This window comes from Mus caroli, unplaced genomic scaffold (genome assembly GCF_978045245.1).
Source record: "Mus caroli unplaced genomic scaffold, Mus_caroli_1 scaffold_9, whole genome shotgun sequence".
Lineage (NCBI taxonomy): Eukaryota > Metazoa > Chordata > Mammalia > Rodentia > Muridae > Mus > Mus caroli.
In genome coordinates this window covers 6,741,514-6,754,479 of record NW_028227264.1, presented here as the reverse complement: position 1 = coordinate 6,754,479, position 12,966 = coordinate 6,741,514, and the positions used below count along the sequence as shown (strand labels likewise).

Genomic DNA, 12,966 nt, shown 5'->3' with positions numbered 1-12,966 from the left:
CAATTGAGAAACCAGGGTGTTCGGGGTGTCTGGTTCTCCCGTTTTCTGCGTTATCTATCTATTCCTTCTGTGCTGGCGTCTCTAATAATAGCTGCTCGTTCATATTTTGCATGTAGACAACTCTTAACAGCACCCTAGCATACGGGCTCGATTGTCAGGTTCTGAGCAATGGGTGCTTGCTTTTGGTGGCCACCGGGAACTCCTAATGCCTCTAGTAGTGTCTGGCTTGGAGAGTGAAAAAAAAAAAGGATGTGTCACATCTGCCGTATTTTCAACCTTCCTCTTTTTCTTTACTTTTTTCTTCTTCTGAGTTTTGAGAAACTTCCAAGAGGAGTGGGTGACTATTGCCAAAGGAGTAGGGGAATTCAGGACCTGCTGTTCGCAATTCCATGCTACGGAGAAGTGTGCCATTAACACGAACCTATGTGTGTGTGGGGGGCGGGGGGTGCTAAACACAAAACATGTGCCTATTCACAGGAGAGAGGCTCCTAAAGCTTAAGGGTTCCAGGGATGCTGAGCAAACAGGGTCATCTGGGGTGTGTGGTCTCACTAGTGATTCAGATGAAAGGAAGGTAGATTCTTTTCAAAACTCCAAGTGCACATGTGTAAGGAAGGCCAGGAAGAAGTGACATTTCAGTACCTAGAAAGAAATCCTCACACGTGAGAGCAGGGGACACGCTCTCATGGCTGCTCTGTGTGGCACGCAGACATGTGGCATGAGGTTTGAACAATTAAGTACCAGAAAGTGCATTTTAACACCAGAGTGCTGTCTCTAGCTTCAAGTGGGTTGGTTTGGCTTAGTGAAGTGAATAAGTTTGGCTTGGTTTCTGAAGCTGTCCTCCTAGAGAGTGCCAATTTGGCAGAGATGCTGACAGCACAGGTAATGTCTGGCATTGCCTGGAAGTCACAGGAAAATGAACATCTCAGCCTGAAAACAAGGGGCCTGGAGAAGCCTAGTTGAAGAATATGCAGCAGGCTAGGTGTGTTAACACAGCATCACGGGAGGAAATATCTGGTCTAAATGCTGTGTGGGTGGCATTAGCCCCAGGGGGCTGGACTGAAGGTCATAATGCCTAATGGTCAAGTTCAAGGGCTACTGGTGCACAAAGTAGATACAGTAAAAGGAAATAATGGTTTAATGTTATCCACCTGCTGTCTTGCAGGTGGTGGGTGGTCGGGATGGGCAACCATGATCACCTGCCTGAGAGTACAAATTGCTTTTATAAGGAGGATAGGTTAGAAAGAAGGTTTGCCTCAAGCCCCTGTCCCAGCCACCTACGCTGACAGGACCATTGATGGGTGTTGGGATGGAGAAGGTCAGTCACGTGCTGTACTAGCCTGAAGGATGCCCAGTGTGGTTAGAAGGATCGTGGTCAGCGGAACAGAAATTTAGTCCAGTCCCAAAGGAGCAGGAGGCCAACTCACTGTTTGTTACTAATATACCAGAAAGTAAAGAGAGCTTGCACCGAGAGATGTGTAACCGAGCCCATGGGAGGGCTCAGTTCAAAACCTGGGCACAAAGAAGGCAGATAGTAGCTAGGGCTGGTTCAATCTTCAGGACTACTGTAGTGCAGTGTTGGGTGCTACGAGAATGGGTGATCCTTCTGTCTCTGTTTCTTGAGTGTTGGGGTCACAGGTGTGACCAGCATACCTAATGACAACACATTTTTATAAGTCAGATTTGTATAAAAAATTTCAGCGTGCATTGACACTGTTCATTTTCCATGTAAAGAATTACTTCTGTCAACTTTATTTAGTTAAGCCATGTAGCCTAAACTGTCTTCAAACTCACATCCTATCTCGCTTCCCAAAGTCCTAGAATTATAGGCATGTATCACCAGACATAGCTTTCCTAAATATCCCATTACAGTAATGCTTAACAATAAAACTTGTCCACTTTTACTTCCTTGTTGTTGTTGTATTTTTTAAAAGACAGATTTCTTTATGTAGCACTGGATGTCCTAGAACTAGCTCTATATACCAGGTTGGCCTTGAACTCACAGAGATCTGCCTGTGTCTACCTTCCAAGTGCTGTGATTAAAAGCAAATGCTACCATGACCCAGCTGATTTTGCTTTCTATGTGTATTTAGTTTTCCTTCTTTAACTGATAGAAGAATCAATTAGGGCCAGTAATATTCTCATTACCCTTTTCACAGTGCTTCTTCTGGGGATCAAATGAATGGATCTGGAGAACTTCATTGTATGAAAGAAGAACACATATTGACATAGGAATTAAAGCATAATTAATGCATATAAAACTGAACACACAACTATGAAGTAGCAAGTCATGTTGTTTCTTTGGAATTTGCTATTTATATATGATGGCCTCTTAAGGTCTAGATTTTCTGTTGTGTGGGAATTTGTTTTCTGATGCAATTATTTCTCCCATGAACAGTGCTGGGACCTTTAAAATGTAATCATATTCTAGTTCCTATTTTCTTCTGTACCTTGGCTTCTGTACCTCTGTCATGGTCATGGTCAGAATGTATACTGCTCATTACATGGATTGGGAATTCAGCTTGGTAGAGCAGGCTCACTCTCCCTGGCAGTCACAAGCATGGCCAATCCTTTGGACATTGTACTGCAATGAAAATACTGTGTGGCTTAGATGTGATCGTGCCAGAGGTGGTCATGGTGGGGTTGGTGAACCTTCTGCAGAGAGAGAATTGTGAGTTGAGGAATTTTCTAAAGAATGACCTGAAAGGACTGTAGGACTTGCTTCAGGAAAACACCCCAGTTTTCCCGATCAGTGAGCTAAACTCTAAGTAAAAAGAAAGCTTTTCTTGTTTTTCCTTCATATGGGAAAACCAAGAGCTTGGGATACCAGGCTTCAAGTCAGAAGACACGGATGTATTCCCTGGTGCCTCTTTTTAGGGCTTTTCGTTGCTGTGATCTTTACCTCCTAGATAGGCTATGCTTATATGCACAAATGTACAAGTATAAGTGAATATAGTTTTCATGTGCATTTTTATGCATAAAACTTTTGGTGATCAAGCTTCTCTACCCCATACCTTCCTTAGGTTCCAGCTTACTGTGATTGGCAGGATGCAGGCATCCTGTCCTCTGAGATTGTAAGGTCTAGCAGGGAAGACATACGATACAGTCCACAATAGTAACTGTAGCATTGTTTTGATGGGAAGAGCAGGATCATGAACTATTTTACATGGGGTGGGAACATGGAGCAGGTTAGCTGAGACAGAGGAGGAAGCAGAATTCTGGGAAGCACTAGAGGCCATGATGTTTCAAGGCAGAGAAACTGGAGATTGTAGCCAGGTAGGACACTAATGGGGTAGATTTATAGAGTTCTTTAAAGTTTTTAATTCATTATTGTCACTCTGTATGTGATGTGTGTGCATGAGAGAGTGATGCGCGTGCCACAGCACATGTGTGGAGATCAGGAGACAGTTTGTGGAGTTGTTTCTCCTCCTCAGCTTTTATTTGGGTTTGAACCTAGGTCACCAGGTTTGCTCAATGAGCTCCCACACCTGCTGAGCCATCTTCTGGATAGACTTCTACTATAGCTCTTCCCTAAAAATGTCTTCTTGCTTCTCTATCAGTAGAAGAAGGTCTTTGAATTAGTGTTGCCTTATTTAATAATGTTGTAGGGTAACATACGTGTAATCGTCATTTACATGTTAGCTTAAATTAACAAGGCTCTTTGGTAATATGGCTGTGAGATATTCTCAGAGGAGGTAGCCTAAGAAGAAGGGATTTGGAAAGACAAAGTTGCCACGAAGACTTCTATGTGTAGAGTATTAGAAAGGAAGAGATTCTGGCAAAGACATGCTGTGTCCTTTGGAATTTTGCCTGGGGTCTTGGCAGAAGCTGACATGACAATAAATATTGTTTCTCCCAAGAATTCCTTCTGCCTGTGTGACATTACCAGGACAGATTGGAAGCAGGCAAACTTTAGTTTTTCCAGTTCAACTAATATCCTCCATCTAAATTCCTCGAGGCTTTTGCTTTTGCTTTCAGTCCAATTGGAACACCGGGGAAAGGAGAGATGGGAGGAAAACAAGAGCTGCTGTTTTCTTCATGCTCTTGACAGTTCTGTAGAGTTCTCGTGTAAGTGGACCCTCTGCTGTCTACCCACCTGTGCATTTGTTATATCTATCTATCCATCTATTTTTCCATCCATCCATCCATCATCCATCCATCCATCCATCATCCATCCATCATCCATCCATCCATCCATCCATCCATCCATCCATCCATCCATCATCCATCCATTTATCCATCATCCATCCATCCATCCATCCATCCATCATCCATCCATCCATCCATCCATCCATCCATCCTTGCCTTCTTTAATCTACCTGTTTGTCTGTTCCTCTATCCATTGACCCACGCACCTACCCATCCTTCTTCCATTTAACTAATATCGATTGTATGCCATAGATTAGGGCCCTGGGTTAGGATGACAGTATGCTATACAGACATTATCTTTGCTTGCATTTGCAGTGCTGAGCCCAGTACCTGATATGTGGTAGTTGTACCATATCAAAGATCAGTGTTATTTTTTTTATAAACATTAGACATCAGAGAATTTTATGCCTATGTTTATTTTGGTGACCAAAAGACTCAATTGTGGGGAAAAAGAGAATAATTCTAATGATGATATTTAAAAAACAAAAGTTTATCTCTTAAGGATACCGAAGAAGGACCAGGTATTAAAATGTTGGCCCTTTAGAACATGCAGAAAGAGAGTTATGCAGTAGGGCGGGAACTAGAGGAGATAATTGGGGTCCTCACAGTGTCTGGTTTAAGGAGGTGCTCATTTCCCGGGTCTTCCTGGAGTGCCCACTACTAGGATCAAAATCAATTCCTTATGAACTATCAAGTGTAAGGAGGCATGGCAAGCATTTGAGCCACCACTAAGAGGCTTCTGTCTTCCTTCCTTATCCAAACTGCTGGGGAAGTAATGTGCTGACATTGTTCCCCACCACTCCACCAGCATATGGTTTCTGTGACTTATATGATGGCCTTTGGGGTTCCCCCGGAGAGAACAGTACTGTGCATTTCTATCCCACTGTGGATACTGTAGTGTAATGGTTATGAACACAGGCTCAGACTAGATGCTAAATTTAAGTCCCAGTTCTATTCTGTGCTAGGTTACCTTTGGCAGCACTGCAGGAAAAAGCAACATGATTGGCTGCCACATGGGCTTGTTAGGTGGGTTCGAGGAGCTCAGGCTCCTGAACTTATGAGATCAACATCATGTCTGTCTAGAGCTGCTCCAACAAATACCACACACAGGGGGGTTGGCATTGAAGACAATGCAAATTTGTTCTCTGCCAGTTCTGGAGGCTACAAGTTCAAGATTGAGAAAATAGCATGACCTCGCTTGAAAAGTCCTAAGGGCTTCCAGTGTGACTCACCTAACAAGGTCTTGCCAAGGGCTCCAAACAGCTTCTCTTTGTCTGCCTTGAGAACTCCAGGCACCATCAGATCACCAGGGTCATATGGCCGAAGTGACTGAATGACTTAACTCTAGACTGGACATGCTGGAGACCTTCTGTTGTTTGGGGACTTCTGACTAGCAGCTTCTCAGGTTGCAACCTAACAGGCTGGAGTAGCATCCCCAAATGTAGCCTCTCAAGTGCAGAGACGAACTTTGGGCTTTGCATCCTGTGCCTCTTTCTCGGTTGTGGGAGGATACAAGCTGTTACGACTTGTCCTCCTGTCTGATGAGGTACTTCATTATGCATCATTCCAAACTGTAGGACACCTGAAAAGTTCCTGAGACTGAAGCCTTCTACATTCTTGTCAGATTTGTCCAAGCCATCAAGGTCCAGGAACAGTGTGAGGTTATATGGAAGAGATATGTGACCAAGATCTCTGTTAAATAAACTGTGATATATAGATGGGGGTGCATGAGAGAGAGAGAGAGAGAGAGAGAGAGAGAGAGAGAGAGAGAGAGAGAGAGAGAGAGAGAGAGGAAGAAGGGGGATTTTTAATAAGGGGGATAATAATCAATAAGCAAACATTAGTTTCTGTGGCCATAGAATCCTTGAGTAAGAAAGGGAATCCCATGGGCTACAGATGCATTTGTCCCTTTAGTAGAGAAAAACTTTATGAAAAGGATTTCCTATAAATCTCCAATTCACAAATGACTCAGAGGGGTCCAATCCTTAGACCTGACATGGCTCAGTGCTCCCGATTCCCTTTCAGTGGCAGCTGGTTGTTTTCTCTGCCTGTGATGATTCCAGCTGCCATGTTCAATGAAGTAGGGTGCTGGAGCTGGTGGTGGAACTCTGGTCTTAGGACCCCTTTTTTGATCAAGGTCTAGTTTTATAGTCACAGCTGAGCTATCGCTTGTCTGAGACTTTGGTAGCAAACCACCCATCTGGTTTCACATTCAAGGCTGTGGTAGTTAGGATGTTCAGGTGACAATTCACGCCGCATAGTTGTGATCTCCTTTTTATTGTCTGGGTAAAGCTAAAGCAATTGTATCTGTCTTGGAAATCTAGTTTAGAAACCATGGGTCTTGAACTTTCAGTAAGGAGAGAGGCTAATTTTTCTGTTCCATCTTAGACAGTCTTTACTCACACTGAGTTTTCTGGTGACACCCCCATATATCTTAGGGTTGGTTCCTCACGTCAGGAACCTAATGTGCCATGCCTTAAAAAGAGGCTATACTTTTACTTTTGAAACATGGTTTAAGTTCTGTAATATTTGTTAAAGGAACACATCAAACTTATACATTAGTATTGTGCAAACAGGGAAATTAAATCACACAATTTAATTTATTTTTAGTTCTTTTAGTTCTTTTGAGAAGGGATGATCTGCAGCTCCAGCCAGCACAGAACTCAGAGAGAATCTTCCTGCTTCCGTGTCTTCAGCGCTGGGACTAAAGGCATGAAGTGCCACATCTGGCTAGAGCAGACAAACATTTGATTTGAGGTCAGGCAGTGAAGGTACGCTGCTGAGGCTGCTAGATGATGATATCAAAATGCTTCTGGTGAGCTGTACTAACAGACATCCAGAAAGAGCCTTTGTCAGATGAATGGCGTGGCTTATGGTTTTTGGTTAAGTTGTCCCCAGTGCTCTTCTATCAAGGTTTGCTCAGATACCTTATGGTATATAATATACACAAAGAGCTGTATGCCACTGAATTCAGAAGCTCTGTCTATGCAATGGCCTGCTGACACCAATGGTAGGGGGATTTGGTAATACCCATGTATGTGGTACTAAACCCATGGTAGAATTTTCACCTCTATCTCTAATCAATTCCACATGGTAAGATTAGAATAAAAATCATTTCTTAAAAATACAACTGTTCAAAATTGGGTTATTGTCATGGTTTGTATATTCTTGGACCAGGGAGTGGCACCATTTGGAGGTGTGGCCTTGTTGGAATAGGTGTGACCTGGTTGGAGTAGGTGTGTGAGTGTGGGCTTAAGACGCTCACCCTGGTTGCCTGGAAGTCAGTCTTCCACTAGCAGCTTTCAGATGAAGATGTAGAACTCTCAGCTCTGCCTGTGCCATGCCTGTCTTGATGCTGCTCTGCTCCCACCTTGATGATAATGGACTGAGCTTCTAAACCTGTAAGCCAGCCCCAATTAAATATTGCTTTTTATAAGACTTGCCTTGGTCATGGTGTCTGTCCACAACATAAAATCCTAACTAAGACAGTTATGATCTTTAAAATATTCATTTAGAAGATTATAGTATTGCTAGATATTTGAAGCACTTCTTGAACTCCATGGGCACAAACATGCTTTTGAATAGTCTTTTGTGGTGTTGAGCTCTGAGTCTTCTCAGGCAACTCTGATTTGGGGTAAACTCCTTCTGTAATTGGAACCAAATCAGGCAATTAAGAGGATGATGTTTCATAAATTGTGAGGTCGAAGCATAATCTGTCAGCAAAATAATGTAATTTTGCTGTGATGTACAAAGTGGCTTTTAGAATGCATGGCATTTATAACTCCTTTTTATTTTTGTGACAAGAAACATGCCCTTAGAGTGAATTCATGTTTATCAATATGGAAACTTTCCCCAAGGATTTGTAACCTTCAATAAACAGTTCCATGGCATTTTCAAATAAAAAGTCAGCAGTACTGATCTCTACCGCAAGGTAATTACGGTAAAGGTGTCAGTGGTACACAGGCGTAGACTGAGGTGGACTGCAGAGAAATCCATCAACTGTGCTGCACGTGATAGATTACCCGGGATTCAGATGGTGCCACGGTGTCTTTAGGACTTGGCATTTGCCTATTTTTATGTTCTTGCAAATCCCTTCCTGATGCTTCCAAGTCAAGTCATAACAGCGTTCAACTTGTTCTTCCTCCACTTGAGTTGGAAAAAGAGAATGACGCTAAAGGCAAAGGTACCCTGTCCCAATAGAAGACTTGTGTCTGCTCTTGCACGGTAAGGCATGCTATGAAGTGATTTTTTTCTTTAAGGTCTGTCACATGGTGAAGACTAGGGCTGGCTCTTAAGATAGCGAGTGCTACCTGGAGATCCTTGGGAGAGCATTTCCTAAGGTGAAGAGCAGTGCAGTGCTTATGGCTTCTTGAGCTCATAGTCTAGATAATGCTCAAAGTGACAAGCATCCCCTGGCTGAAGCAGACTGCCCATTGACACTCCTGATAGAATGGACTTTATCAGTTCTTTCCTGCATTTTATGAAATGTTGACATTTAAATTGACTACTGATTCGGGTTTGGGGAGAAATAGGAGGAGGGAATAAGACGATATTTGTTTTCAGTCAATATAAAAACTATTAAAGACCAGTGAGTGTGGAGCACGCCAAGAGGCATTAAGCATACAATTTGTCTTCCATAAAGACTAAGTGACATCTAATAGTTTAAAGAGATCTCATTACCACTTCTAATTGAAATAAATGGTCTGAGGAGCTTTAAAAAAATCTTACTGTTAAATTTCCATAATGTTACAAACATAAACAAAATGAGATCTACTTCATTCTGAACAGGTCAGATAAGATAAGAAAAACAATTGGTATGTATTCTCTACTAACCAAACTCATAATGAACAGAGATGACAAGTTCTAAGAATTTTTTTTCCTCTAAGAACACAGACTAAAGATGCACCTACCATGCTTGACACCAGTAAATCATTATTCAATATTTCATCTTTATTTGACAAATTATTTTAAGTATGAGTCATGCAATAATTCACTTTTATTCCATCTAGCAATTAATAATTAAAACAATTAATAATTAAAATGAGATAATTTAATTTTAAAGTGTTCAAACTTCAGAGAAACATGCCATCTAGTGAATAGAATTTTCACCTGGCTACTTCAGCTTGCACTGTGTATTCTGATTTACTCTCTAAAAATTTTAATACATAAACTCCAAGTGGCCACATAGGACTAATACAGTTAAAGTAATCGAAATAATAGAGTTGACGTAGCTCCTGTGTTACATACAGTTTTGCTTTTATACATCCTGATACATTGCTATAGTTTTGAATTGACTGACTTTCTTGGGAGTATGTGGTACTACAATGCACGTGCAATACCCCAAGTTTTCTCTCCTTAAAGGTCTCTTGGAACCACTCTGTGGGTGTGGGGTCAACTGTGAAACTGGGAGTATGTGCGCCCCTGTAATCAATGTAGACTACAAAGACATAGGCTAGGAGCTATGAACTTGATGTTTTTGCAGACTCCCTGAAGCTCCACATATATCCTCTCAACCTGCCCAGAAGTAATATCTTACCAGTGATACTACTGAGGATTAATGCTAGGGCGCGTGCTTTCTCATGTAGGGGAATACATGTGTGACTGTGGTATAGCTATGTGAAGTAAGCATACATGCTGTCTCTGAAAACCAGAGGAGGACATACAGGTGTCTTGTATTTCTCTCTACTCTGCTCGCTTTGGGACAGTGTTTCTTACTGAACCTGAAGCTAGGCTGGCAGCAAACACTCCCCAGCGATCCTCCTTTCTCCATCCTCGACATTGTGGGGTTCCATGTGTGTGGGTTTGCTGGGCTTTCTTCATGAGTGCTGGAGACCTCAACTCAGGCTCTCGTTCTTGTGTAGTAAACTCCATTATGCATGGAACTGGCTCTTGGTCCCATTAGGAAGTCATTTCGTTCTCAAAGACACCTACTGTCAGCAACGGAGATACACTTTTCCATGTTAGTATGAAATATAAAAGCTTGATTATTTTAAAAGAATATTTCTGCTGAAAATGATGCCCATATCCATCTCATAGACTTGTAGCATTAACTCAACGATATGATTTATATGAGGCTACTTTGTAAATATTAATGAGCCATGCAGATTTAAGGTGTTCTTATTGGCAGTGTAAATCACTATGCTTACAGGAATTTATTTTTAAATGTTGAAGAGTAGAACCACTGTATTGAGGAAATTTGGAGAACAGTGGGTTGAATAGAACAAGAGAATTTGTAAATAGCCTGTATTAACATTTCTAGCATGATACTGTATTTAACCATATATGTTTGTCTTAGGGTTTCTGTTGCTATGATGAAACACTATGACCCAAAAGCAAGTTGTGGGGGAAAAGGTATATTCAGCTTACACTTCCACAAAGATGTTCATCACAAAAAGAAGTCAGGACAAGAACTTAAATGGGGCTAGAACTTGGAGGCAGGAGTTGATGCAGAGGCCATGGAGGGGTGCAGCTTACTGGCTTGCTCCCCTGGCTCAGCCTGCTTTCTTATAGAACACAGGATCAGTGGCCCAGGAGCACCACCTGCAATGGGCTGTTCACCCCCACAATTGATCACTAACTGAGAAAATACCTTACAGCTGACTGTCGCAGGCATTTTCTCAAGTGAGGCTCTTTCCTCTCTAATGATTCTAACTTGTGTCAAGTTGACCCACCAAAATCAGTCAGTACAATGTGTAAGAATGCCTGGTTTGTATAAAACACACAAAGCTGGTCAGCGAGTACCATGTGAAAACTAATTTTACTTTGCATTGTTAAAATACAGTTGACAAAATTGGATGTATTTACAGTGTGCCGTGTGGTATTTTTATATATGAGTTCATTGTGAAATGATTCTATCAGTCAAGTAAGTTTTATCTCCCTTATTTATCATGGTTTTGTGATAAAATACATTGAGGATCTAGTCTCCTAGCAATTATTACATGTATAAAACATTAATATCATATCTAATTACTGTACTGTATAATAGATCTCTACAATTTATCCTAATTGAAACTTTATACCTTTTAACCAACATGCTCCCAGTTATGCCCTACTTCAAAAGTGACTTTAATACCAAGACATGTCCCTGACACCTGTGGGTATTGTTACTGATTTTTATAATCTTTGTTATTTAGAAATGCCATTTTTCTACTCTCTGGGTTGCATTTCTTCAATTACAGATTATACCCCTTTACGTTTCTGGTTTTCCTATAATTACAGTTATGTAGTTCACTGAAACACTTTTTTTTTCCTCTTCTGGTTATGTTCCCAGTGCTTTCTATACATTAAGGATGTTAAATCATGCTCTAATAGAAGTTGCAAACATTTTTCCAAACATAAGAATGTTTTTAGTTTACAATTTTATAGATTTTTTAAATATGCCCATCGATTTAAATTTCTTATGTGTAATTTTAAGGCTATTTTTCCTAAGCTGGAGAAATACAGGAAATATATAATCAAATATTTTATTTATCATTTACCTGGAGGTTTAGTTTCATTCTACTGAACCCTATTCATAAAATGGCTTAATCTCACTCACTTATTAAGCTTCTGTAATGAGTGAATGAAATATATTATGCGAGGAGGGCTTTATATGATACCTAACATAGTGGCCATTCAAAAACATCTGGCTAGTATTTTATTGTTATACATAATTTAACAATTGTAAATTATTCTTAACCTGAAGGTCATATTTTCAGTTATTTATCTCTTTGCCATCCTGTCGAGAAAAGATCATTCTTTCATAGTTAAAATTAATTTAATTTTTTTTAAACTCTAATAAAAACAACTTGTTGAATATGATGTCCAGCATTCAGGAGTCTTACATGCAAAGAATACAGTACAAGCTCAGCCTGGGCTACATAGGTAGTTAGTTCCAAGCTGGCCCCAGAAACGTAGTAAGACCAGTTTCAACTCAGAGTGCCCACCTGCCATCCAGTAGGGATCAAGAGTTCAAGCTCAATCTATCTACATAGAAGGTTTTAGGTCACCCTGGGTACATAGACTGTCTCAAACAAAACAAAACAAAACAAAACAAAACAAAACAAAACAAAACAAAACAAAACAACAAAACAAAACACTCAGAGAAATATTTCCCAAACCCAAACTAAACCAAAGCAAAAATCGAGCCAACCAAACAAGAACTTTGAACCTGTTACAGCTGTTAAAACTATTGCCTTACTTGATTTTCTTTCGCCTTATATACTTTCTTTTGCATGGGTAAAGAGAACCAACCTTGATATTTTTGTGATTGTTTTCATCCTTACAAAGCTTCTGTTCAAGTCTATTGTCAGTAAACATGCATATAAACACCTTTCTTGATTTCCTTGAAACTGTCTAATTTGTCTGAATTTTATATTGGTGCATGATATGATGTAATATGCTACTGTTATTTATAATTATGTTATGCACATCATTGTCTCACCTGTTTATTGGAATTCTACTTCTCACTTCTTTTTCTAGTGTTATTGCATTGGCCACAGTTTATCAAACACATACACACATAAATGTAGAAAACAAATTAAAAAGAGCTAGGCCTCTTTTTCTTCTTATTGAGCTCCATGTTGAGAAAGTATTCAACTTACAAACTTCCCAATATGGAAGCATTCTTACATAGCTTTATGAGTAATGAAGTAAGTGTCTTTTGAAGAAACCAGAGTGTGAGATACAGAACTAATAAGAATCTTGCTATCCGGTCTTTATCGCATTTTCCTATGGTGTCTTTTTTTTTTCTGAGCAAGAAATGCTTGGTATTCACCTTTAATCATTTGATGTCCCCAACAACCACTGTCACGATGTTGTCATATTTGGCTTTATGACAA

At 40.4% G+C, this 12,966-nt stretch overlaps 1 protein-coding gene across 1 annotated transcript in view; it reads left to right on the top strand.

The window, feature by feature from the left end:
• Samd5 (sterile alpha motif domain containing 5) overlaps positions 1-12,966 on the top strand; it is an 89,056-nt gene that overhangs the window by 38,788 nt on the left and 37,302 nt on the right. The window lies entirely within an intron of this gene.